The sequence below is a fragment of the Tubulanus polymorphus genome, chromosome 4 (genome assembly GCF_964204645.1).
Source record: "Tubulanus polymorphus chromosome 4, tnTubPoly1.2, whole genome shotgun sequence".
Taxonomy (NCBI): Eukaryota; Metazoa; Nemertea; class Palaeonemertea; order Tubulaniformes; family Tubulanidae; genus Tubulanus; species Tubulanus polymorphus.
Window position 1 is genome coordinate 19,839,245 of NC_134028.1, and position 11,001 is coordinate 19,850,245.

Sequence of the window (11,001 nt, forward strand, 5' to 3'; positions counted from 1 at the left end):
TTTAGACATTGAGCGTATATTTCAATTCGTGTTTGGTGTCTATATAACGTTGTGTTGTCGTCATTTTCCTTCAAAACGTACCTGAATCAATTTCGAAGATCGCTTGAAGTTAAGCGTGTCCTGAACAGTGACCCCTATCGCTTGTTTCCCGGCGCCAACGACTTGCGTTGTGACGTTACCTGTTGTCTGAGGTACACGTCGGGGCCGATCGGAAAATACGAACGTAAAATTTACCGTAGAATTTACCGATGTCAGTGAAGATGGGTAGATGTGCACGTTTGCGTCACTGAATAGGTCAAATTTTCCTGATAAAAGAAAAGTTAACGAATTTTGAATTATTTAGAATAGGACCGTTACTGTTACACGTAATTCACGTTTTTCGAACATTAATATCATTGTGATTGGTTATACAGTTATTTTGAACTGCAGAGGGATCCTTAAACTTTTACTTTGGGACCCGCGTTCTATTCATTTCATATTGATTTCGCAATAATTGAAATACGTACCGTCTGGGCGACTACCTGTTACATTTAGTCCTATTGTCTTCAGGCTAACGGGCGCAGTGTAAACTGACCAAGCGTTTTTAGTTCCACCGCAATAAAAGGAGCTATTTCCCAGACACGGCATCGTGCATTGGGACGATCCATTGCCAGGTTGCAAGCGTCCGCACAGGCATACACTACCTTCTGTCACGCCCGCATATCTGTAATATTTATGATTTATTTACCCCGCTGTTTTATCATGTGCATTATATCATTCTGATTCGTGGGTATGAATAAAAAAGAAACAAACAGACCCGTAGCCAATCAAAGAACATTGCTGTTGGCAGATTGACGGTTCCATCTGAGAAAGGGAGGCTCCGATCTTCGCTACGGTAAGTGCGGTGTTTTCCGTTTCCTCAAAGCATCCGACAAAGCCTGTGAAATAAGGAAAATAGGTCCCAAGTCAGATATACGTCAATAGCTTTTTCTATTGCATATAATATATTGTCACTATCGGACTCAAAATGTTCAGACCCTTCAGTTGTCGATTTAGCTCGGTTCCGTCGATACAAAAAAAATTGATATATGAACAACATGTCAACAGACACTATTGCATTTTTCCGTGATGGCACTGGTTTGGCTAATCTTCGCATTCTTCCAAATCAAATCGTACGCTTGCTTCTCTAGACGATTAACGTATTCGATAAACATAACTTTTTAGCTAACCTCGTAATCGTAAAACTCAAATTCCCGGTTCTTTTCATGTTTGGTTATGATATGAACGCAGTTTTGTATATTGAACACGGAACATTAGACCGGGACATAAGGCCTTATTGGCTTTTACTGGAAAGAAGATATCCTATCGTCAAACTATTAAGAACCGCAGTCAGTCGTTAAACTTGATTTCGCCAGTAACCGGCCTGGCTCAATTTCCACTGCCCTAAAATTTGACGAACTAATTATCTTCCGATTGATCAAAATTTTATCTATTAAATCTATTAGAATTATGAACATTCGTTGAATCTCCCATAATCAATTTTTCGAATAAATATATATTTCTAGAACTTGACTCTCCCTCTTAGAACAAATGGTTCTTCGGGGGTTCTTCGAAGAACCTTGGGGTTCTTGGTGAGGCTTTAAGGTGCTTCAACAATATGGAATGTAGATTGGGGTTCTTCGAGACATAAGGGTTCTTATAAGAACCCTAATGTGGTCACAATTGTCAATTAAGAATTAAGTAGACCTGCAACAGGGAATAATTAGTATAGCTGATGAATATAACTGATTTTCTATGTGGTGTACGTTATATACAAAACATTTTGACTGGAAATTAGAATTGGGTTAACTTTGAAACCAATTTACTATGTATCATCACAATATTTAAAAAATGGTGACCGTGTGCGACAAGATTTAAAAAGTCGTATGTTTAAAATCAGTGGTGAACGCCTTTAGCGTGTGATAATAATATGTAGAGACTGAATAACTTGATTTGCTAGTCTGCGACATCGACTGATAATAGTATGTAGAGACTGAATAACTTGATTTGCTAGTCTGAGACATCGACTAGGTTTTATGGAGAGACGGCAGAGAAAAGAACAATGCTTTTTAATGCTTTAAAAAAACAATTAAACTCTTCTAAACTCTAGGCGTTTCTGAATGGACTGTGCAGTTTAAAAAGAACTAGTAAATTCAAAGTTCTAATGCAACTCAAAAATGAGAATTGTGTGTATTTTCGGCTCAATTTCTATCAAAACATTCAGTCGAAGTCTTTGTACGTTGAATAAAAACATAGAGTATAGTGGAAATTCAAAGTAACGTAATGCTTTGGGCCTAATAAGTATCATGCTATTGTAGTTTCGTGCCTATAGGGCCATGTGTACATGATCAGGCAATTATTCCTTTGTTCATGCGACTAACTGTTGTATAATTATCTGCCACCACGACTCATACAAACTTCGCTCAGTGCATAGTGCATATAGTATATCGACTCGTTCTTTTCGTTGTTTTGTAAGATGAATATCTGGAGCTTGGAAATGTGAATTAATTCTGGTAAGTTGTATTCAATGAATGTATATAACATTTGTGATATTTGAAATATATGAAATATAGGCCATAAAGCCGAAGTGACTCGGAATCAGATCAGCCATAATTATTATTTAAAACTTTCCCATTACTTTTGTATTTTAGAAATTGTTCCATGGAAGTTGACCATATTGTGAGACCGCGGTGCAAAAGATGTTTTTCCAATCTCGGACCTATGGCGGAAAGAATTATAGAAATGTACGAAGTCTGTACATATGGCAATCGTGTCGCTTCCTTCGTTCGAAGCAGCGAAATTGCAGAAACAGGTTAGTAAATCTTGACTCGATGAGCCTTTACTGTGTGACTGTATTTTGATAGAAGATAATCATTTTCAATCTACATATTCACTGGTTTTCAGATATGATGAGAACAGCAGAGCTTCACGTATTACCAGGGATTATGAGAGAGGATGCGAAAGACCTGAAAACCATTAAAAAGGTTCGTATTTTTCTGAATCTAATCCCACTGTTGACTTTAACCGTTTGTCTTTTCTATTGATAAATGTATTTGGAACTTATGCATGTAATACAAGAAAGTGTTTAGATTTACTTGCAGAGTGTGCATTATTGCAAAACATAATCGATTTTATTACACCATTAATTGTTCTCAATATTATTTATATTTCAGGAAATATACGACTATAATCCGGACGCTGCGGTTGAAAGGCTGCGAGGGTGGCAGCGCGTTGAAACAAACATATTTAAGAAGATGGCTTAGAGTTAATTGAAAGTGGACAGATTCTCAATAAGCGGATTGGCCTGCCATAAGTCGGCCTATTATACGTTTAGCATATCATCTTACATCTTATCCCACTAACTTTTAAAAAACTTTGATATTCTCAGAACATTATGTTTTTGACTAACTATGGAAAAAACCAACCAATTTAAGATACCAAGCGATTAGCGCACTGAAAATAATTCTCCATCTTTCAATCTTATTGTACATGTAACCAATTAGTGAAACTATTTTTGTATCATTCATTGTAAACATATTAATCATTAATATTTCAATTCATGAGATTTTACAATAAAAAGCTTTATATGATATCAATTTTACGCGATTCTTATCATCAGTTTTTTTATCCACATGAGGATTAAGGGAGCAGTCAAACATAACAGAGGATGGACAAATCATGAAAAGCTTGAGCAGTCAAAAAATGGATAAGGAACCCTTAAAATAAATTACCTTTAAATTGTTCTCCCAAGAACCCTGTCAAGAACCATTTGATAATATTGAAAGGGTTCTAACAAGAATCCTTTATACGAAATGGTTCTTCAAAGAACCTTTACCAGGGGTTCTTCAAGGAACCCTACAAAAAAGGTTCTTTGAAGAACTTTAGGGGTTCTCCCTGGGAGGCAAGCCCAAGAACCCCTAAAGGTTCTACGGTAGAACCCTTTGTTCTAAGAGTGGTCAGTTTTAATGATCATTAAAACTGACCAAAATCGAGTTCATTTTGATTAATATTTTTTTGAGGCGCATAGTTCGCCTGGAGAAAAGGCTGCGCGTGTATTAACTAAATCGCTGTTACACTGAATGTTGATGTCGGATAATTTAAAATGAAAAATTACATTTTAACTTTTCAAGCGTTAGTAAAAGCTACGAGCAACTGAGCCACACAGGACTATTTTCTGACCACCCTTGACGGATTATTCCGTCGCAAATAATATGTTCACTTGACAATTTGCTGGTGTGGTGAGGCATCGCGCCGCTGGTGTGTAACCGTGGAGAACGTCGCCTTCAATATAGTTTCACTTACTCATAGATGACGAGCGCCTCAATTGTAGAATTGAATGATGCCATCGGGTTCGAATCCCGCCCCATGGAAGAAAATATCAACAAGACGTATATCTATAGTTAAATTGACAACTTCAATTTGAGTGGCAAACAAGTAGGCACTATGAATTAGTTTTTTCTGTAGGTTTTAGCAGTATTTTGAAAACATGTCATGATCTACCAAGCCCATTGTTGATCATGCACTAATGTTTATTTGTTCGATATTAGGTAATCAGTTTTAAGCAAGAAACTGATAGAAATCAGACAATCACAAGTGATCAATTCAAGCCATTCGATCAAAATACAATGATCGATCCACAAATTGACCAATAATTACTGGTGAAAAATTTCTTGTTACATCTATTTGGTTATAAAAAAAACATATATATATATATATATATATATATATATATATATATATATATATATATATATATATATATATATATATATATATATATATATATATATATATATATATATATATATATATATATATATATATATATATATATATATATATATATATATATATATATATATATATATATATATATATATGAAATTTGAGAAAATTTTCCGGTGAGAGGCGTTACATAATCTGTGGTAGCGAAAAAGTAAAAAAAAAAGCTCACTTTGATGATCCGAGCCCGACAAATAATTAATGATTATATGCTACGAAGAAAATAATTTGAACGACGATAGACCTAAATATCAAAAAAATTAATCGTGTAGATCATCTCTGGATCATTATATAAAAACGAACCGAATCTTACCTGGGCCGTCTGTTGGTGGAGCAGGGGTTGTCGTTAGAACTCTCGGTATATAAATAAAAACCACTAACATTAGAAACATGATTGCTTTCTTCCGAAATCTGGAATGAGAAATACGAAAATACATTGTACATGAAAAAATGATTTTCATTATTGTGGAGAGCATGATAATTCAATTTCGTTCTATTCGTCATAATAAATCCTAAGTACGTGATTGTAAATGAAAACAAGATCAACATCTCAAATCCCCTTCTCGAAACTCACTCGATCGAATGGAGTTGTAAGTTGGCCTAATTGGAAATCAGTCTCATCAGGTTGCGAGAAGTAACTCAAAGTATTTTCTATCATTCGAACTTCGCAGAACAATCTATATTACACGTAGTTACCTTTTATTTACTACTTTTAACCACGGATGCATAAGTGATTATTTCTTTAAAACTTGCCTTATTACGAAGAATTGCTGAATCGATGTAACCGCATCCTCGATGGTGTTCGCGTTATTCAAAACTATTTGCATGTACTTCGTGGCAATAGTTTCAACAAGGCGACAACTCGCAGCGTGAATATGAATAAAACATATAATGCGTGTAAACATGAGCTTTTTCCATATATTTCATTAAATATTTTAGACCAACGCGCACTCTTCAAAATGAAATATTGGACAATTGAGATCGAACGCTATATTCAGAATTGTTGTCGTGAAATGTTCGGGCCAACCTGTACATCGCGCCATCATAATGCTTAGGCCATAATTCGAACAATATCCGTGGCTTATTGATTGTTGCAATACTTGAGAGACATTTTCCAAAGATCTTTAGAATTTGAGATAAAACTTAGGTGCATTTTAGAAGGGCCAGTGTAAAGGGTGGTGTCCGAAGAAAATATAGACCATTTAAGGAAATCGGTTTGTGAAGTTGGTGAAATCTTATTTGAACGACGTGTTCTCGGTAGATGGCTAGTTAACCCATCCACAGGCGATCGGAGGCCCTGGATTAGGTATTAAATGTGTGCGCATGTTAATTGAAGGACAATAAGGAACTGTATGGGTACATATGGGTATTTCTGTATTTGGCGGTATCGTCAGTTTGTCGGTCTGTCCGCACAGAAACTTCAATGTGCGGAGCTGAATTGCATACTTCATCTATTTTTCATAATGTAACCTTGTACTGTTCCATACTTGACTTGAACTGTCGCGATGACACGACAACGTAGCAACACAGATAGCATTGAAGTGGTGACAGGTGAAAACTAAATATCCGATGCTACTGAAAGCATACAGTTACTACACGGTTTTGCGATGTCTCGGAGCTTTGTTTTCAGAATCGAACATGTCGTTATTTTAGACCGAAAGGAGTTATTGTCTTCAATCTATATTGAAAAAAACCTTCCCTTACGTTAGGGTTCTAAACCATAATTTTAAGCGATTGAAAGAGCCGCCATTTTGTGTAGCGCTCTGTGATAGGCTCTAGATTTTCAACAAGAGTGATATATAACACTATCAAGAGTTGTCAAGTACTCTTCTGCAAGGTGTATATATTAAATACTTTGAGGCAGTTACCGTAAAAACGGTCTAAAAATGTATGCACCACAAAGGTTTATGTCAAGATACTGCTCCCTCTAGATCGATTTCTGACCGAAAGATTCAAAAACATATTTATGTTCGTCTTTCGTATGCATTTGAAAATCCGAAAATCGAATTTAAACTGATTATCACTATAGTCTAATGCCGTCGTTGGCCCCTTATTATGTCCTCCCCACAGGTGGAATCGACCTAGGCTTTCCCATTCGTATCGGAACTATTATTGACTGCATCTGCCCTCATTTACTAGGATTTAGTACCGTTAGAGAATTTAACTCCGCGCCGCTACGGTTTGGGGTGTGTATCAGTCGGTCAAGTTACAGTGGCCAATCAATGCGGATAGTGTTGGTTTCATCAGACATTTGTGACAAGCTTGTTTGAAGAAAATAAAGTCATACATCGTTATCAAGAGTTTTAGAAGAAAGTATTGTTAACATTGTAAATTTATCATGACCCAACTTATAATGACCGTGTTACAACACTATTGCGTAGTACCATGGACTCAGTCAATGGTAGTACGTAATAAAGATAAGTCGGTGAAAGATATTCCGAGTGATGGTGTTGTTTTCTACCAATGTCTGATATTGGTGATTGGTGTATCTAACCGAAATGTCCACAAATACAGCCAAATCATCGGCACAACCGTGGTTACATTTGGCGTATTCTAAAAGGAATTGCCTTCAATTTACATCCTTCGGTTTTGAATAGACACAATTTGCTAGCATGGGACATTTTGCATCCAGGAGATTTTTTTTTTTAGAATTCACCTCGAACTAATTGGTAACTTGATAACTCAATACCGAGTCAACATGTGTTACGTTTCATGAATTTAAAACTCGAAATCTTAGAGTATCGAATATACAATTTAAAAAGCTTGTGCTATCAATAGAGTATCAAATATCTCATCTAGAACCTGTAATTCAATGATAGAATATATAAGAGTTAATGCTCGTGCCAATATAATATATCTCGAATTCCTTCCAGCTGATAAACCTCGGGTCCTTCACTCAGTGATGACGTCTGTTACGAATTCATCTGACGTGTCGTGCGTAAAAACTTTACCGATACGAAAAGTTTACATCGATACGTTTTACGTCCATGCGATTGTACTATCGTTACGATCGAACGTTTGAAACGAAAATCATACTACGTATGCAAATTCGTAGCTTGTTTTGATTTATCGTTTCTCGTTTCGTTCGCGTTTTTGTACCCGATTCGGGCGTTGTACGTTTACGCGATTATGGGTGACGTCATGTTTCGTTTTTACGCGCTCAAATTCGGGGGTTGGATTTTGTTCATATTTTCATATATGTTTCTCTGGTTAGAGACATCGAGGAATTGGTCGGTTGTTTTGCTCAGTGTTGATCGGCTAGTGGTGATTTCATTTCCGTTGCGAGCGGTGCGATTTTGGACACAAAGAAAACTACTATCAATTATGATTTGTGTGGTTACCTTAAGCGCGTTGGCAAACTGGCATTATATCATACAAGGCTCATTCCCAGGACTTTATCGCTGGCCTTGTCTTAGATTAGATATTCGTGTTTATACCCAGTTCAGCGGTTATACACTCTTCAAATATACTGATTTTCTCACAAAACTCATCACAAATTACACCAATTATGTTTACATGTTCATAACGTCAATATTCCCTACTTGTTTTTTGATAGTTGTCAATTTTCTGTTAATGTTTGTTTTATATCGTGCGACCACAGCTCGACGGTCTCTTCGTCGAAGTGATTCCGTCGCCCGCAACAATGTCATCGATATCCGCGCTCTCAGAAATGTCGTTGCGCTCGTCGCTTTCTTTCTAATTTGCGAAATCCCGGCCACAATGCCGCGACTTTTTGAAATAAACGGTTTTGTAATACGCGATTATAGATTGCGAGCAATGTTTTATCAATTCGCTCTCACTACAACGGTTTTCAATTCAGTCGGTAATTTTTTCATCCTTATTTCTACCGATGATAGATTCCGTAGTTTCACACGATGCCAGGCGTGTCGGGTAGACCGGTAGTTTCGGGGCTGTAGTACGCCGACTGAGAGACGTTCTAATCGAAAAATTTGTTCCATCATACACATTGAGGACACGTTAGATTTCCTACTTATTATGAAAAATACTGCAGTAGATAGCAGCAATACAATATTATTCACTGATGTTGTGGCTCTATACCCCAGTATACCTATCGAAGATGTTAATAGAGCTGTTAATGAGTTTCTACACATGTGAAGCTATCGATAGTAGTTCTTAGTAATAATATCTGTAAATTTTTTACAACATGCATTTTGTGCTAATGTCGGGAACGGCTATTGGTAAACGTATTCATGCACATATATTTTAGAATCGGAAGACTTCGACAAATCTACCCACAAACCTAAATTGTGGAAGAGATTCGTAGATGATACATAAGTTTGGTTTGTGGGAACAGGGTCTTGATGAGTGTTTAACTAAATTTACTGAACGTCAGATTTACCCATGAATATACCTTTTTAGAAGCTAATCATCTAGATGTTAGAGGCTACAAATCAAATTGGAAAATTGGTACTGACCTATACACTAAACCCACTGATACGCACCAGTATCTACATTTCATTTCATATATATATATATATATATATATATATATATATATATATATATATATATATATATATATATATATATATATATATTTAATAATAATAATCTAGGATTCGTACGACATTAATCAAGAAGATGTTAGCTCGAGAAACCATGCGCTCGTTACGAGGCCTATTTGTTAAAACCTATTAGATTAATAGGGTTCATATGTAATTTTCCTATTGTATTTTCAATAACAGTTGCGATCAAAATACAGCCACGAGAACTTAACTTTGTCTGTGGCCTCTCAATTAGAAAATCAATAGTTCCAACTTCGGCACGTGTCTAATCAAAGGGTGGGGTAAGAGAGATTTAATAAAGTTATTCTAATTGACGCAACGATTAAAATTTTGAGATGCTCCTTTAGTCCATTCATCATTTAGTATAAGTGACAGTGAGAATGTTGAGTCAACACCTTGTGGCTACAAAAGATGTTAGATATGTCCTATTCTTAATCAAAGAAGAGGAGCTTGTGTAAATTGTTATGCATAGCATGTTACAGCCTGGCACGTGGGGCTGTTAAGTAGACTTCCCTGGACATGAGAATGACCGATGCCCAATATTCATTGTTACCGTCACTGCCATGGCAACTGTTTTATGTCCATATTCCAAAAAAGTGACCATATGGTCATTGGGGCTAGATTTTGGAATTCACATGATATATGTGTGGTATCTTATTGTCGGAAATTGAAGTAAACTTTACACGGTATCAGATTTTCTCGGAAAAATCTGCATTTGTTGAGATTTATTGCCATGGCGACTGCAAAATCTTTGATTTTCTCATTTTGTGTGTGTCTTTTCGGCAAATATAGTTACATATTTGATTTGCCTCACAGGTTTAAACAATTTTTCTATAACATCTTCTTCACATAATTTGGTGTATTTTGAATATAACCTAAATTTAAATCATCCGTACGATACCAAAATATCCTCTCTTAAACACGGGAAACGAAGAGTCTGGAGTTACCATGTTTAGAAAGTTTTTTTTTATGGAAACAGAGTTCCTCTCTCAAAGTAACTTTCTCATATCAAGAATGAATCGTGTTACACTAGCACCAGTGGCAAGTGGACCTACCTAAGATAGTGACTGGAACCAGGGAAGTGTGATCTCATCACACTTCCCTGCTGGAACCAATCAAAGACTATCGCCGTCATTGCCATGGCAGCCATTTTGTTTGCAAAAGATTGAAAAGGCATTTATATTCGTATCATTCTCTTTTCAGGCAAAATGTTTAAGTCTACTGAATAGCCCCACATGCGATGCCAAGCTGTAACATGCCATGCATAACAACCCAGAATTCAAAACATAAGCTCCTCTACTATCAGGATGAAAGGTTTTACAGTACGGTTACAGTCGACAAATTCTACAAACTTTCGATTGTAATTCAAACAAGAGGTCCATGGGCGTTGAAGTTTCGGTTATAATGTTATGCATAGAATGTATAACCAGGTGACATCACCATTCTTGGAAAAATACCTTTTTCCATTCTGACTTAAAGAACACAGTGACCAAATGTGTAAAATCATTTCTATCGGTATACGACCGCAGTAACTTAAAAGAGACGTAACCGATTTTACCAGCATGCGTTTGTCTTTCCGGGGAGAAGGGCACTATACTAAATATTTGCGGCCTAGACAGCAAATAAAAGAAAACAGTCCAAAGATTATTTTTTTCAGGGCTAATAAACCGTTCGA